This window comes from Canis lupus, chromosome 25 (genome assembly GCF_003254725.2).
Source record: "Canis lupus dingo isolate Sandy chromosome 25, ASM325472v2, whole genome shotgun sequence".
In the NCBI taxonomy this organism is placed as follows: domain Eukaryota; kingdom Metazoa; phylum Chordata; class Mammalia; order Carnivora; family Canidae; genus Canis; species Canis lupus.
The window spans coordinates 34,076,765-34,094,744 of record NC_064267.1 but is presented as its reverse complement, the minus strand read 5'-3'; the positions used below and the strand labels follow the sequence as shown (position 1 = coordinate 34,094,744).

At 43.7% G+C, this 17,980-nt stretch overlaps 1 protein-coding gene across 2 annotated transcripts in view; it reads right to left on the bottom strand.

The window, feature by feature from the left end:
- Positions 1 to 6,966, bottom strand: part of ENTPD4 (ectonucleoside triphosphate diphosphohydrolase 4) — a 35,718-nt gene extending 28,752 nt beyond the window's left edge. For both annotated transcript variants that reach the window (XM_025463085.3, XM_025463086.3), the window contains exon 1: positions 6,770 to 6,966. The gene's annotated coding sequence lies outside the window, so the exon portion shown is untranslated. The remainder of the gene's footprint in view (positions 1 to 6,769) is intronic.
- Positions 6,967 to 17,980: the final 11,014 nt, after the last annotated feature.

The window sequence follows — 17,980 nt, the reverse complement described above, 5'->3', positions numbered from 1 at the left end:
CTGTGTGTGTGTGTGTGTATGTGTGTGTGTGTGTGTGTTTGCATTTCTCTTGCTCATGCGTCAAGCTCCACAAGGGGCCAGATTTCTGTCTGCTTGGTTGACTGCTGCATTCACAGTACCAAAAAACCCCTAGGAAAGTGTCTGGCAAAAAGACAACTGGGAGCCTAAAAGGTTAAGGATTTATACACTAGAGTGATCTTTCCAAAACAACCGGGAATCCTGACACCTCCTCACCTTCCAACTTTTCTTTTTTTCTTCCTTTTTTTCCTTTCTTTCTCTTTCTTTCTTCCTTTTTCTTTCTTTCTTTCTTTCTTTCTTTCTTTCTTTCTTTCTTTCTTTCTTTCTTTCTTTCTTTCTTTCTTTCTTTCTAAGATTTTATTTCTTTATTTGAGAGAGAGAGAGAGAGCTCAAACAGGGGTAGGGTAGGAGCAGAGGGAAAGGGACAAGCTGACTCTACTCTCAGCACAGAGCCTGATGTGAGGCTTGATCCCATGACCCTGAGATGATGACCTGAGCTGAAATCAAGTCGGATACTTAACAGACTGAGCCACCCAAGCATCCCATTTTTTTCCACCTCCCAACTTTTCTCTCCCACTCAGGAAGAAGTCCTAACTCCTTAGGGTAATAAAGGAGGGCTCTCATGGTCTTTTAGTCTTGTGCTGTTCAATAGGGTAGCCACTGCATATGTGGCTATTTAAAGCAATTAAAAAGAAAAATGCAGTTCCGCAGTTGCACTAGCCACATTTCAAGTACTCAACAGCCACCTGGAGCTTCTGCATTAGACAACACTGATCCTGTCCCGGTCTTTCTAGTCCTATCCCGACAGACTAGACAGATATGTACCCTATGCTTTAGCCATACTAAATACAAGCAGCGAGTCACTGAAATGCCGCACATTCCTCTGCCTTTTTAGAATGCCTCTCTTTCAGGTCCATCTGTTGGTGTTCCTATGTATTCCCTGTGACACAAGTCAGGCACAATTCTTCTGTGAAAGCATCCCTAGTTCTCATGTCCCCAGAGTGTTTGCTCATCACAGTAGTTGGCTACAGGATTATACTGGTAGTTGACTTATTACATGGCAAGCCTCTCATTGGCAGAGGCAGCCTCTTAGTCTTCTGTTTCTCCAGTGACCAGTGCCTGTCACAGGAGTGATGAGCAAGCACTATCTGCTTCATGGATGGCTGGGAATAGGAGATATAAAGATGAATCAGGTATGGATCCAGCTCTGAAATAAGTTCTCTCTCTTTTTTTTTAAGATTTTATTTATTCATGAGAGACACAGAGAGAGAGAGAGAGAGAGGCAGAGACACAGGCAGAAGGAGAAGCAGGCTCCCTGCAGGGAGCCCGATGCAGGACTTGATCCCGGGACTCCAGGATCACGCCCTGGGCTGAAGGCAGGCGTCCCCTGAAATCAGTTATAATGCAGTAGAGGGGATAAACACACACGCACACACACACTCACACACTTACAGTAAAAAGTATTAGAAATGCCTACCTGACAAAGAGGGAAAATCACTTTAATTAGTTCAGGTTTCAAAATGGTATCCTTATTGTACCATGTACCAAGAACTTGGGACAAATGATACTGTAATTTAAAAATTTACACAAAAAAGAAAAAGATGTCAATTACTGAGATGTTTAAAAGAATTTTCAGGTGTTTTTATCAAGTAGTTATCTTGATATACTTCACTTCTTTATGTTTAAAGAAACATAAAGAAAAATAAGACTTCACTCTCAGACTGGTGGAGATTAAAGTCTGACAATACTTAGCTAACAAAGGGGAGTACTGTTGCAGAGAATCTTAATAGGTATTAACCTCTGGGGGCATATGGATAACATATATGAAAATACTAAACATGCTTACTCTGTGCTCTATCACACAGAAATTCAATCTTAGGGAATAATAGGGTAAATTCACTAAAATATGTGTAAAGAAATTCATGATAGTATTGGGTATAACAGCGTAACATGGCTACCAATGTGCATTATAGGGGTTGGGATAGATTACACATGGTCCATTTCTGCAGCAGTGGAACATGATATGACTATTAAAAGTGATGATGCAGATCTGTATTTATTGACATGGAAAGATATCCATGATATAGTAAGTGAAAAAAACATACCATATATAGAGTGGGGAAATGGAAGGACAGAAACCAAAATCTCAACAGTGGTTGGTTATTGCTAAGTAGTGGATTAACGGATCATCTATTTTCTTCCTTAGGCTTGCTTTTCTTAAAGGGCATACATTAATTTTATCAGCAGAAGAGACACAACTATTTTTAACAAGATTCAACTGATGAATCTCCAGTTTCTAGCATCAAATCCTCTTCTGGATACCTCAAGAAAGCCTATTTAAAAACTGTGACATAGGAATTTGACTCTGAACATTTTGAAAAATCAATAATTATGTTATAGCTGAACTAAGAACAAAAGAAAAGAATGTTCTAGTTAACAGCTTAAAGTCAAGGTCCTGGGGGAAGAAAGATCTCCAATGATGTGTGCCTGAAGGCTATATGAAGGGCACAGAGGAGTAACAAATGTGGCTCCAGATTTCAAGGAGTTTCCAGACTGGTTACAGAAAAAATTCCAATACCCAGAAAACAAGAGAACAACAGAAGGCAATGTTAAATTATCCAGACTCTTGCTGTAACAGTTTGTAGAAGAGCACAACGAGGCTAGGGAACAGGAAGATTCTTGGAGGTGAGAGGTACCCTTTCAATGGAAGAAGGGAAAAGAGAACATTTTTCAAGGAAGTTGCTCTGTTTAGAACAATCGTAGCAAACTTGGTAAACGTTATTTAATCTGATGTTTGTCTCAGAACTTTTTTTTGAGATATGCGAGGATTTTGACAAAAAGGATAAATAGATATTTTTCTAAATGACAACATTTGTGGTTAAAGACAGAGGAAAATAGGACAGCTTATAAACTGCTGAAGCAATTACTTTGTTTTAGGACAAAAGTATGGCTGAATATTACCCAGAGTCAGCAATATGGTAATTTGATCTCAAAATGTAAACTCCAATTGTATTTGTGGCTAAGAATTTTGGCACCAGGGTTTATGAAGGCAAACTCTAATGTTACATAAAACTGCCATGTTTTTAAAAGGCCTAACTTGTGTTAGACCTACCACCAGAGAGATGTATTAACTCAAGGTTTCAGCTAGTGGGGGGCCCTCCTTAGCTGAATATTCTCTGGTGGAGAGAAGCTAGTGGTCTCTAGTGGTCATGGTTCAATGTCTGGCAGTTTCTCACTGTTGGTCCTGTTGTATGTAAAAACAACTTAAATCAACTGCAAAGTGAAATGGCTCTTCTGGTGAAAAATGCAGCACTCAACGAGACAGACATTATTAGCAAATTCTCAAATCACAAGAACAAAATCATAGACAAATGAGACTCTGGAACAGCTAGATAGACCTCTGAGTAAGAAAAGGTAAGATGACATGAAGAAAAGAATGATCTAAATATCAAGATTACAAGAGGACCTTGAATAATCATAGAGGTCCACAAACACTTAGGCAGAACTTTGTAAGAACCAACTATTGGTGCGCCTGGGTGGCCTGGTAGGTTGAGTATCCAACTCTTGGTTTTGGCTCAGGTCATGATCTCATGGGTAGTGGGGCGGAGCCCTGAGGTGGGCTCCCGGCTTGGCAGAGAGTCAGCTGGAGATTCTCTCACTCTGCCCCTCCTCCTTCTGTGCATGTGTGCTCTCTCTCTCAAATAAATATATACATCTTAAAAAAGAAAAAGAAACACCTGTCTTGGGAGAGTGAGAAGCCAAAGCAAAGAGCAGGATGCTATGCTTCACTCAGTTGTGGGGAAAGACATTAAAATAACAATTCATTCTTTGTTTCAAGAAGAATGCTCTTAGTTGCACTTATGATCTACATTTTATCCAGTATTTTTTTATTTTTTCATTTTAAAGATTGATTTTATTTATTTATTTATTTATTTATTTATTTATTTATTTATTTATTTATTCATGAGAGACACAGAGAGAAAGAGAGGCAGAGTTACAGGCAGGGTGAAGAGCAGGCTCCATGCAGAGAGCTCAACGCGGGACTCGATCCCTGGTCTCCAGGATCACACCCCGGGCCAACAATGGCACTAAACCGCTAAGCCATCTGGGGCTGGCCAATTTTCTCCAATATTTATTTTAAAAATTTTTATTTCTGAATAACGAGTCCTATTCAAAGTTCCTCCTACCTTTATTCATTTGCAAAATTCTGGTCCTTATTTTATTTTATTAAAGATTTTATTTTATTTATTCTTGAGAAAGAGAGAGAGAGAGAGAGAGGGAGGGAGAGAGAGAGGTAGAGACACAGGCAGAGGGAGAAGCAGGCTCCATGCAGGGAGCCCGACGTGGGACTCGATCCCAGGACCCCAGGATCAGGCCCTGGGCGGAAGGCGGCACTAAACCGCTGAGTTACGGGGGCTTCCCTGGTCCTTATTTTAAATGACCTTTTTCTGGTCACACTTGTCCTGCATCCCTTCTGCAGTTTCTGAAATCTGCAACTCTGACTTTCCTCAGGTTCCAATTCCACATCCTGAGCTTACTGACACCCTGTTACTGCAACGTGTTTAATCCAAGTCTGGGGTCACAATCTTTTGGCAGAAACTATGACCACCTTCCAAATTCTCCAGGCCTAAGAGAGGTATCACTATTGACTGGGGTCACCTGGTTCTTAACCTTCAATCCTGTTTATTTGCAATGATATTTTATCATTCATTGGGGCCTGACAAATCTTTTTCAAACATCACAGTTAGTTCACACATCTAAAATCACCACAGCAGACATCACTACTTCAGGACAGATTCTAGGTAGATCACCTACCTTCGACCTTTACTCTCAACACCACACTACAGAAATACCTGTGTAAAATGCTACCTTCAAAATATGATCAGCTCAAGAAACTTCTGAAGACTATGGCTCAACACCAACTTCCTGTGTAGCATCTGAAACCTTAATGTTCATCAACTGGTACCATCTAATTTTATCAACTTTTTCTCTCCTCAGCCCCAAATAACATCTCTCTGCTCTAGTGAGGTGGGTCCCTTGTTGCCCACATACACTCTTCTCATTCTTGCCTCTGGCCTTTACTAATATCACTTCTCCTAGTATGTCCTACTCTTGATATTACACTTCTTTCAAAGCCCTGGTCCAATATTTTTCTTTGACAAGATTTAACCTGTTTTACTTTCTATTGTTTTCCCACATTCTGAATCTTCTCTTTACTCAAGTGTAGTTTATTTTATTTAATGTTTTCTTTTTTTAAAGTAGGCTTCATGCCCAAAATGGGGCTTGAACTGATGACCCTGAGATCAAGAGCTGCATGCTTTAGTGACTGGGGCAGGCAGGCACTCCAACTGCAGTTTATTTTAAATAAACATGCTGAATAAATATGTATAGAATATAAATCCTGGGCAGTCTGGGTGGCTCAGCGGTTCAGCGCCGCCTTCAGCCCGGGGCCTGATCCTGGAGTCTCAGGATCGAGTCCAACGTAGTGCTCCCTGCATGGAGCCTGCTTCTCCCTCTGCCTGTGTCTCTGCCTCTCTCTGTGTGTCTCAGGAATAAATAAATAAAATCTTTAAAAATATATATACATATAAATCCTTAGATCAACTTTACTTTTTTTTTTTTTCTTCTTTCTAGACTATAGACACAGGAGTTGAGATCAAGCCTTCCTATTACACCTGGAAGAATGTAAACCAGAGATACAATATGCAACAAACAAAAGTGATAAAATCAATGTTAAGGTTAAACACAAAGAAATCATTAAACTACTAATGCAAATTAGCACCCCATTCTAAAATTCTGCTATGTGTCAAACTGAATAAACCTAATACAAAAACTAGGTAACAAAAAAAACAAAAAACTAGGTAACAGCAAACACAAGATAACACAAAAATATGATTCTTTTAAACCTCCGAGGCTGGAAAATTTTCATTATGCAAATCGAGACACGGTAAAGGCAGACATGTGAAATTAAACTAGCGATCTGAGTCTCTAATTTAGAATTCTTTAATAATTTCTAGTTTATAAAAAAATAATAATAATTTCTAGTTTATCTTCTAGCACTGGAGTCCCAGATCTGTAAAGCATCTCTTTTCTTTCCTGATAAATGCTCCCTGAAAATGCCCTGCCCCAGCGTTCATCGAAATGGGGTCCGAGGACCCCTGCGAGTTCTGGGGCATATTCGAGAGAATGAGACCCGTCCCCTTAAAAGGTGTCCACGCATCACTCGGGTTTGAGAAACGCTGCTCTATCACTGTACTGCCCAAGTAGTTCCATTTGTCCAAGGAGCAATCTAAAGCATGAAACTTGGTAAAAGCAGAGCACAGCAAGACCGAGGCTGAAAGCCCCAGTGTTCGGACGGGCCGGCAGGCAAGAACCAGTCGGTCCAGCATCCCCTCTCCCCGGCCAGGTCCCTCCCGGTGGGGCCAGACCCGCCCACGCCGCGAGGGAGCGAGGGAAAATCCAGCCGCCGGTCACCGGGGGAGGCGCCACAGCACGACGCCAGTTTCTCCGGCCCGGGGCTGGGGGAGAGCACCTGCCGCCCGGGGTCCCGGGGGCTGACCTCCGGGGCGCCCGGATGTGGCCGCGCGGCCCGGGCGGCGGGGGCTGCGCGGACGCGGGCAAGACCGCCAGGAGGGGCCGGGGGCGCTCGTCCGCGGCCCTCGCCGCCACGCCGGCCCCACACTCCGACCGTCCCAGCCCGGCCGGCAGCCTCCCCGCCCTCTCCTCATCCGCGCCGGTAAGGCCGCCTCACCTGCTCGGCAGCGCCCGATTCGGCGGCCGGGACTCCCGGCGACGGGAAGCTGCGAGTGGAGGGCATCACGGACACCGCGGCGCGGCGCGGCGCGGCGGCTGCAACACGGACCCGGCTTCCTGGAGGCGCCGGTCCTTTCCGGGAGCCGAGCGGCCACCCGGCGCCGGCCCTTGCGCGTCACCACCCGCGCCGGGAGCGCGCACGCCGGGGGCGGGGCCTGCGCCGGGGGCGGGGCCTGCGCCGGGGGCGGGGCCTGCGCCGGGGGCGGGGCCTGCGCCGGGATGACTGGCGCGCAGTGCAGAGCTGTGCCAGTGAGCCTGGGAGCGGTCCTTGCCAAAAGTGACCGTGGTGTCGCAGGAGTAAGGGGTAGTGCAGCCTCATTACCGCCCGTGGTAGCTGCTCTGGTAGTCAGCCAGCCACAGTGTGCTTACCACACCTCGATTACCTTTCCTTTGTGCTCCCAAGGATTATGGAAAATAGCACTTGAAAATCTAAGAAGAGGGGATACCTGGGTGGCTCAGTGGTTTAGAGCCTGCCTTCAGCCCAGGGCGTGATCCTGGAGACCGGGGATCGAGTCCCCTCGATTCAGGCTCCCTGCATGGAGCCTGCTTCTCCCTCTGCCTGTGTCTCTGCCTCTCTCTATGTCTCTCATAAATAAATAAAATCTTAAAAAAAAAATCTAAGAAGAACTAGGCATTTTCACTCAACATATTTACAACTTTACTTCTTTTTAAGTTTTAATTAATTTTTTAAATGATTTTATTTATTTATTCATGATAGACACAGAGAGAGAGGCAGAGACACAGGCAGAGGGAGAAGCAGGTTCCATGCAGGGAGTCCAATGTGGGACTCAATCCCAGGACTCCAGGATCACGCCCTGGGCCAAAGGCAGGCACCAAACCGCTGAGCCACCCAGGGTTCCCCTTACGTTTTAATGTAAATTCTAGTTTACAACCAAGGTAATATTAGTTTCAGGTGTACAATCTAATGATTCAACCATTAAAATTCCAGAAGAGAACACAGGCAGTAACCTCTTTGATATCTGCCATAGCAACCTATCACCAGGTACATCTCCTGAGGCAAGGGAAGCAAAAGCAAAAATAAACTATTTGGACTTCATCAAGATAAAAAGCTTCTCACAGCGAAGGAAATAATCGACTAAATTAAAAGGAACCTATGGAATGGGAGAAGATATTTGCAAATGGCATATCTGATAAAGGGTTAGTATCTAAAGTATATAAAGAACTTATAAAAATCAACACCCAAAAAAGTGAATAAGCCAATTAAAAAAGGGAGAAGAAACGGATAGTCATTTTTCCAAAGACATACAGATGGCTAACAGACACATGAAAAGATGCTCACCATCACTCATCATCAGGGAAATACAAATCAAAACTATGATAAGTACCACCTCACACTTGTCAGAATGGCTAAAATTAATAATACAGGAACAAGTGATGGCAAGGATGTAAGAGAAGGGGAACCCTCTTGCACTGTTGGTAGGAATGCAAAGTAGTATAACCACTCTGGAAAACAGTATGGAGGTTTCTCAAAAAGTTAAAAATAGAGCTACCCTACCCTGATTCAGCAATCACACTACTAGGTATTTACCCAAAGAATAAAAAAATATACTAATTTCAAGGGATACACACACACAATGTTTATAGCAACAATGTCTACTATTGCCAAAATATGAAAATAGCCAAGTGAATGGATAAAGAAGATGTTATAATGAAAAAATATTTGAAATCAATTAACTAAGTTTCTACCTTAAGCAGTTAGTATAAGAAGGGTGCTTGGGTGGCTCAGTCAGTTAAGCGTCCAACTCTTGGTTTTGGCTCAGGTCACGATCTCAGGGTTGTGGTATCAGGCCCTGTCACTAGGCTCCATGCTCAGCAGGGAGTCTGCTAGAGATTCTTTCCCCCTCCCTCTCTCTCTCCCACTCTGCTCCTCTCTAGCTCATGTGTGTTCTCTGTCTAAAATAAGTAATAAATAAATTTTTTAAAAAAGTTAGGGGAGCCCCAGTGGCCCAGTGGTTTAGCATCATCTTCCACCCGGGGCGTGATCCTGGAAACCCGGGATCGAGTCCCACGTCAGGCTCCCTGCATGGAGCCTGCTTCTCCCTCTGCCTGTGTCTCTGCGTCTCTCTCTCTCTCTCTCTCTCTCTCTCTCTCTGCTGTCATGAATAAATAAATAAAAGCTTTAAAGAAATTTTTTAAAAAGTTAGGGAAAAAAAGCAAATTTTATCAAGCTTTTAAGAAATCTTATATAAATTACCAATCTTATATAAATCTTATATAAATTCAGAGAAATTGAGGAGAAGGGAACACTTCCTAACTCACAATATAAGGTCAAAATGATCCTGATGACAAGAAACAGAAAGGAAAGAAAATTACACATCAATTTCTTTTATGAGTACAGGTGCAAAAATTCTAACAAAATATTGACAAATCAAATCCAGCAATATCTAGAAAAAGTATGACAGGTTAACCAAGTGGAATTGCTTCAAGAAATGCAAGGCTGGGGCATCCCGGGTGGCTTAGCGGTTTGGTGCCGCCTTCGGCCCAGGGTGTGATCCTGGGGACCCGGGATCAAGCCCCACATCCGGTTCCCTGCGTGGAGCCTGCTTCTCCCTCTGCCTGTGTCTGTCTGTCTGTCTGTCTGTCTCTCTCTCTGTGTCTCTCATGAATAAATAAATAAAATCTTTAAAAAAATGCAAGGCTGGTTCAACCTTTTAAAAATCAGTTGATGTTATTCATTACATAAATGGTGTATAGGAGACAATTCGTATGATTCACACTATCTCAATCCACGTAGAAAAAAAAAACATTTGACAAAACTCAACACTCATTCATGATTTAAACCGAAAAGCTCTCATCAACCGTGAAGAGAATGGTCTTCCTCAGTTTGATAGGAAGATCTACAGAACTATAGCTAACATGACTGTAAGAGTGAAGAACCTTGTTACCTATTTAGTATTTTAAAAGTATTAAATGAAAGTTTCGGAGAGAATGTGACATCTGGACTGCAGAAGCCTTCTTGCAACCACGAGGCAACAGTAATGAGAATAAGATGGCAATACTAAGTATGAGGATATAGAAAGGAAGGGTTGCTGGGTCCGTCATGGCATCATGAAACTAAACCCAGCTATTGGGTCTACCTCCTGACTTCCTGTAATGAGAGGAAAATAAAACTTTTATTTGTTTAAATTAGTTTTGACTGGTCTTCCATTACTTACTGTTAGGTCTTTATTTCTGAACTGGTTGATTGAAAACTAGAAGGTCCATCAAGAGGTCTTATTTTCAGGATCCCTGGGTGGTTTGGCGCCTGCCTTTGGCCCAGGGCGCGATCCTGGAGACCCGGGGTCGAATCCCATGTCGGGCTCCCAGTGCATGGAGCCTGCTTCTCCCTCTGCCTATGTTTCTGCCTCTCTCTCTGTGTGTGTGTGACTATCATTAAAAAAAAAAAAAAAGAGGTCTTATTCTCCAGTTGCCTTTTTCTTTAGTTAGTTTAGAGTCTAGTTACATTTATAGATGAGACAGCTGGGCTCTCAGAGGCAAAGTGGCTTGCACAAGCTCCTAAGACTGGGAGACAGGATAATTGAATATGAAGAATACCAAACCAGGAGGTGGACACCTGAGCCCTAGTCCCTACTATGTCGCCAATGGACTGTGTAAGCTCAGAAAATTTAGTTTACCTCACTGATCCTCATCATCGATATGTTATTTGAAAAAGGGAAGGGGGAGGTGGCTAGGCTGACTTCTAAGGCCCTTTTCAGATCTCAAATCCATAATTTCTTTTTTTAAAAGATTTTATTAATTTATTTGAGAGAGAGAGAGCATGTGAACACAAGCAGGGAGAGAAGCAGAAGGAGAAAGAAAAGGAGAAGCAGACTCTCTGCTGAGCAGGGAGCCTGATTAGGGACTCCATGCCAGGCCTGGGATCATGACTTGAGCTGAAGGCAGATGCTTAACCAACTGAGCCATCCAGGCGCTCCTCAAATCCATAATTTCTAAGCGGCAAAAGAAAAGACCAGAAAGAAAGTCCTCCTCCTTCTCCTCCTCCTCCTCCTCCTCTCCTCCTCCTTATGAAATCAAATATAAAAGAGCCCTTTCCCTTTTTCATTGAACTCCGGATTGCTTTCAATTTATGCATGTAAGAACCTTGATGAATGGCTTTGTATTTAACTATCAGTATTTGAAACCCACACAGGATTTCTTTTAAATTATCTTCCTGAAAAAAACCTCCTCTAATGTGGCAGTTGCTTGGCATCCTGCTGGCTTTGCTCTAAAAATGTTTTAACCCATCATTCCAGGGAGCCTAAGTTGGCTAAAACTGTCCCCCCTGGCAGTATGGATGTTCAGAAGAGGTAACTGGGAGGTGTTGCACGTCACGGAAACAAAGGAATCAAGTGGCCCTTGGAAATGGTGAGTCCTATTATTCGCCCCTGGTCCTGTTTGCCTTCTAATGCATTCATGCACAGACTAGTTTTTGAGCAATTTGGCTAATAATCCTACATACTTGTGCAGAATTTGTCTTCAAGGAGATCATAGCACTTGGCAGACATGACCTCATTTATAAGCTCAACATTCCTAAAGCAGGGAATGGGCCAAGAGGATTCTTATTTTATGGTATTTGGTTATGGAGAGAGAGCATTTTAGATCCAGAAAGAGCAAGTGGCTTGCTTAAAGCAACATCGGAATTCGGAGTTTCCTTCAACTTTTTCTCATCATAGCAGCATGATCGACTATACGTAAAGGGATCGTGTGGGATATGAGTCGTTACACACGCACACACACACACACACACGTAGGGAGTGGACATGGTTGCTGCTCAGGACCCATCCTTCTGTTTTTGGTAAAAGGAGTCCAAATTTGTGAAAGAATATGCCTGTCTCACACGTGGTCCGTTTGGGTCAGAACACCTGATCCTGGGCTGATTAAGCAGAGTAATTTCGTTCCCTGACCACTGTGATGTACATGCATCATCCTATTCTGATCATTCTTCCATATCGACTTCATCTGCAGAAAGGGTGATATTTTTGTCTTCATATGGTTTTTGTTCCATTTTGCAAACCATTCAGACTTGGGTGGGAAGCAGTGGGTTATTTACTGGGTCCCTTGAATCTCACCACTTCTGTGTTCCTTCCTCACTCCAGCTAATATACCACTTCCGTCAGCATCCTTCATTCATTCCTTATCACCTCGAGGTTAGAGTTAGAATTTGTAGCAAGTCAGCTCTAGGAATTGGTGGGTGATTAGATGTTATTGGCAGGTTGGCCTCATGCCTACCTCCTGAGCCTAACACCCCAAGGTCATGACTGAGTGCCCTCCAACTTTTAAGCCCCAAGTCCTAACACATCTCTACATATCCCCTGGTTCCAGCATGCTTAACTGCTTGCTCACTTCCAGAGTGTCCCTTATTTCCACACCTCTGTGTCTTTACACATATTTCCTATGACTGGAATAATTTCCTCTTTCTTGACTGCCTAGAAAAAAAAAATCTATTCATCCATCAGCTTGCCCCTCTGCGGCTGTGATATTCTTAACCTCCCAGGCAAGAAAGTCTCTCTCCTTTATTGCTCAGCACCTTCATTTCGTATAACTGCTGTTGGTCTTCGCTACCGTCTTATTCCTCTGTGTATTCCTAGCCTGGAGCAAATATGAATTCAAGTCAACAAATAGATTTTGTGTGTCCATGATGCATTCCTCTCATGCCCTGCAGAACTAAGGCTCTGGATCCCTTGCCTTCCACAGCAGAAATAGCTTTTACCCATCTCCTGCTGCAATGATCCTACTTTGGCCTGATCTCCAAATTCATCCCCGTTTCAGACCCATGCCTTATTTTTTAGAGTTGCTGCCCAATAATGTCTACTCGAACTGAATTGGATATTTCCTCTTGTTCAAGTCAAGCCAACATTTCCATCTGTTAGAATCTTTAGAATTCATATTTTGTTATCCAGCTTGCTCATTATCTTTCTTAGCTTTGAATCATACTTATTTGCACAATTGTCTTAGTTCCCATAACGCCTCCCACTAGACTGTAACCCCTCTGAAGACAGATAGGTACCACGTCTTCTACTTCACACCCTCCAGAGTGTTTAGGACAGTGCTAGGCAGATAGGAGGTGCTCAAAATACGTTTACTAAGTGATGAATGAATGAATGAATTAATTAATTAATTAATGGAAGAATGAATGAATATTACCTTCCTTATAGACAGAGCTTGGAAAAACTTGTCATTTCCCTGCTTACCACCCTTCAAAGTCCCAGAAGTGAAGGGAAGGAAGACGGAGAGAAAGCAGTGGGCGATCTGGAGATCAGCTTATCTTTCCTCACAATATTCTCATCCTACTTGCCTTAAAACCCTAGAAGATAATTCCTTTGAGGTTTTGGATTTGGATAGAGAATTTTCCACTTGAATGATGCAGGTTGAGCCCAATTTTTACATTGTCTCAACATTTCAGCTGGAATTGGGGCTGAAGAGTCCGTTGTGTAGTCTCAGTACGGTGTCTTTTTCTCTGACTTCTTCTCCACTGTCCGTGTAAAATTGCAAGCTGCCATCCTTCAATCCCACACTCTCTATGCCTATCTCTGTTTTCCTCTTTCTCTGTAACCTGTAGCACCATCTGAAATACCATATATTTTCTTATTTTGTTAGTATATGGTTTGTCTCCCCATATCAGTCAGAAGGCAGAAACCATATATGTTATTTCAAAGGAAAATTTTAGTATCAAGAATTGTTACCTAGGGATGCCTGGGTGGGCTCAGCGGTTGAGGATCTGCCTTCAGCTCACGGCATGATCCTGGAGTCCCTGTTTGGAGCGTGCTTCTCCCTCTGCCTGTGTCTCTGCCTCTCTCTGTGTGTCTCTCATGAATAAATAAATAAAATCTTTATTTTTTTAAAAGAGAATTGTTACCTAATAGAACATGCTTAACAATCTGAAAGAGATTTAAAAAGAGAGCGACTTCACAAAACAGTCCAGAAGAAACAAATGCAGCAAAGCTTCTACTACCTCTAGGCTCGGGGCAGGGAGAGGAGTGGACAGGAAGGAACCGAAGACCCAGAGAATGTCCCTGACCTCCTGGTGTCCCCATCCCAAGGCTGAGGCTTAGAGCTCTCTCAGGAGGGTATGGCTACCTGAGACTGGCTATGTGATATGCACACTTGGTGCAAAGTGAAGATGCAGGAATTTTAAAATTCAAAAATTATCAAGAATTTTAAGAAGTGATGGGAGAACATGAAACCAAATGCATGACTTTTCCAAGTGCCAGGCCCATGGGCCTGACCCCATGAGTGTGTGAGCTCTGTGGCCACTGCAGGAACCCATGGCCTGCTGGTGACAAGGATGGCCCAGAGGCTGCCGGCTGGCCCTGCTGTGGCCTGAGGGTGGGCGCTGGCCCGGACTACTCTACTGCACAGGAAGAGCTGGGAGACTGGGGAGAGAGAGCATGGCCTAAGAGCCAGAGACTTGAGAGTTCACCGACTTTCAGTGTTATAGAAACCACAACTCTACATGCTTCCCCATTTTCTTGTTATAAAGACATATTTTTCAAGTTAGGATGATAAAACATCCTATTGAATCGTGTGTCACCTAGATTTGTGATCTTACGCATCTCTGAATTATACGCATGTGATCTTACTGCGAGTCCTGCCAATGTCTGTGTCCATTCTGGAAGGGAGAAAACAGAAGAACTAGCCCCCTAGAAAAGGTGGCATTAGATAGGATTGAGGGCACAAAGGGAACAATTACTGCAAGGAAGAGGAAAGACTCTTTTTTAAAAGTTGTGGTAAAATACATACAACATAAGATTCACCATCTTAACCATTTTTCAGTGTACAGTTCAGTGGTGTTAAATATCTTCATGTTGTTGTGTAACCGATCTCCAGGGCATTTTTGTTTTGCAGAACTGAAACTCTATACCCATTAAATAACAACTCCCTATTCCCACCACCCCCAGCCCCTGGCAACCACCATTCTACTTCCGGTTTCTGTGAATTTGACTACACTAGATACCTCACATCAGTGGGATCCGATGGTATTTTTCTTTTGCGACTGGTTTATTTTACTTAACATCATGTCCTCAAAGTTCATCCATGTTGTAGCCTGTGTCAGAATGTCCTTCCTTTTTCAGGCTGATTAATATCCCTTGTATGTGGGGATCCCTGGGTGGCTCAGTGGTTTGGCACCTGTCTTTGGCCCAGGGTGTGATCCTGGAGTCCCGGGGTCGGGTCCCACATCAGGCTCCCTGCATGGAGCCTGCTTCTCCCTCTGCCTGTGTGTCTCTCTCTGTGTCTCTCATGAATAAATAAATAAAATCTTAAATAAAATCTCATGAATAAATAAATAAAATCTTAAAATAAATCTTAAATAAAATCTCTCATGAATAAATAAATAAAATCTTGTATGAATAAACCATATTTTGTTTATCCATTCATTCGTTGACAGACGTTTGCAATGCTACCACATTTTAGCTATTGTGAATAATGCTGCTGTGACCACAAGTATACAGATATCGCTTTGAGACTCTGCTTTCAGTTCTTTGGATATATACTCAGAAGTTGGATTGCTGGATCATATGGTAATTCTATTTTTGATTTTTTGAGGACACTCCATACTGTTTTCCATAAGGGCTGCACAGTGTGCCTTCCCACCAGCAGTGCCCAAGCATCCCATCTTTTCCAAATCCTCCCCAAATACTTGTTACTTTCTGCTTTTCTTTTTTTTCTTTTGATAGTAGCCATCTTGATGGCTATGAGGTGGAATCTCCTTGTGGTTTTGAAGCCTCCTTTTTGAAACAGAGGGAAGGAGGGGAAGATGAGTGAGAGGCAGAGCTATTTTGAAGTGAATAAGAAAGATGCCGAGGTGGCTCTTAGCTGATCTCCATTTTGTTCACTATTTTAATGGCAAGGCCATAAATCCAGACAGGAAGGTATGGGGCAGGGAGGGGCTGCAGCGGGACTGGCAAAGGTTAAAATAGGAGCTAGCAGGGATGCAACAAGTGAGTCAGAGACAACTGAGCAGTCATGAGGTTCCATCTGAGGTCAGGAGGCCTGAATATGTGATGAACCTAATCATAGCTCTGTGATTATCTCCAGCAGCCAAGAAGTCAGGAAGGAGCAAAAAGGCTGGTGGTGTTACCCAGACTAGTGGCTGCAAATCACTTCTTGTTTGTAATGGGGGGTGAGGGGCAGGGTGACACATCCCATGCCTGCTGCAAGCAGCCAGTGTGGAAATGATTGCTGGAATTGGGAGAATCAAGAAATTGTGAGGCGAGGGCATTAGAAGTGCCAATGGGAACCACTCTTCCTTGTCTTGTTATTGGGGATCCAGGAGAAAAATACCCTGGGTGAAGTGCTGTCCCAGGAAAGCCAGGGTTCCTTATATAAAACACAGGAGAGCCGTTGTTTAAGGAGAAGATTGGCAACACAGGAAAATACAGTAGAAGCAGGCTCCCCAAAACAGGAATTCCCAGAATGTGACACCAGAGCCAAGGGCAGCAGCCTCATCTGGAATCTTGGTAGAAATGCGAATTCACCACCTTGCCCCATACCTACTGCATCAGAAACCCTGGGAAGGAGGCCCATGAATGGGTGTTTTAATGAGTCCTCCAGTTTCACGCAGGCTCAATTTGGCATGCTGTGCCCCAAGGTACCGTCTAAAGGACCAGCAGGGGCTGGTGGGCAGCAATTGCAGCTCATGGAAGCACAAAGCACAGGAAGTTGGGAGATGGGTTGGAGGTGAGAGTGTGGGGATGGCACAAAAGACTTATTTACTAGATTTAAAAGAATGAATCAGATTGAACAGACACAGGGTTTCAGTTGCAGTGATCATGCATGAGTGAGTATCCCCAGCCTGGCTCAAATCCCAGACTATTTATTAGTTATGAGACCTTGGGCAAGCTGTTTGTTTAAACTCTTATTTTCTCAGGTGCCTCGGAGGCTCAGTTGGCTAAGTGTCTCCCTTTGGCTCAGGTCATGATCCTGGGGTCCTGGGATGGAGCCCCTGCATCGAGTTTCCTGCTCATTGGGGAATCAGCTTCTCCCTCTCCCTCTGCCCCTCCCCCTGCTTCTTGCTCTCTCTCTCTCTCTCTCATCAATAAATTTTAAAAATCTTAAAAAAAAAAACCTCATATTTTCTCAAAGGTAGCATGGAAATCATACTACCACCTATTTGGGTTGCTGTGACAAGTAAATGAAATTTTCCAAGGGAAGCACTAAGTACAGCGCTTGGCTCGTAGCAAGAGTTGGAGAAAGTCTGCTCTGAATTTTATTTAAAAGCAACTTCGGACTTGATAGGAGAAGGTAAGTCAAAAGAGAGGATGAGACCTCTATAAATGCCTTTCCTAACCATGCCCTACTCTACACATCCCTGTTGTGCAATTAATGTTCGTTGCTAACGAGTCTCTCTGTGACTTTTGTCATGAGCTCTGCATTTGTTCGGTCATCTAAGTGCTCTTCCGATCTGCACCATCATAAAAGTGTCTTCAGATTGTAAGCTCATGGTCAGGGCTATGCCTACTCTGGATCCATCTTGCTTGGCCTAGAGCCCAGCACAGCTCCTACAACTACAGCCTTTAGAAGGCACTTTAGAAATGAACAAGCCCTGACTTTCCTCATTCACCCCGGAGAAACTGAGGCAGGCCCAGTGTGGGTGGCCTGGCAGATCCAGACAGTAGCATAAAAACTATGGGTAATGCAGCATCTGCTTTCACAGTTAACATCTCGGCCGCTGGGGAGATAGGCAGAGACAGGTGGTGTCCCTCGGGGCCGTGTCTAGTGCAGCAAACGTTTCCCAAATACACAGAACTGAGGCTGTCAGGTCAGGCTGAGATGTGGCCTTCCAGGACTGACCCCATTGGGAAGGACCTGTGTGTACAGCTGTATTCCTGCTCCCCTGGTGGGAAAGAGCCTGGCCTCCTGACCTGCCAGGTTGTTGTTTGTTGTATTTTTTTTTTTTTAAGATTTATTTATTTGAGAGAGAGTGAGGGAGAGAGAGCGCACACATAACCAGGTGGAAGGGGCAGAGGGAGAGGGAGTAGCAGACTCCCCGCTGATTAGGGAGCCCAAAGTGGGCCTCAATCCCAACACCCCAAGATCATGACCTGAGCCGAGGGCAGATGGTTCCAGCTGAGTTACCCAGGCACCTCTCTTTGTTGTTGTTTTTTTTTTTTTAAAGATTTTATTTATTTATTCATGAGAGACACACACA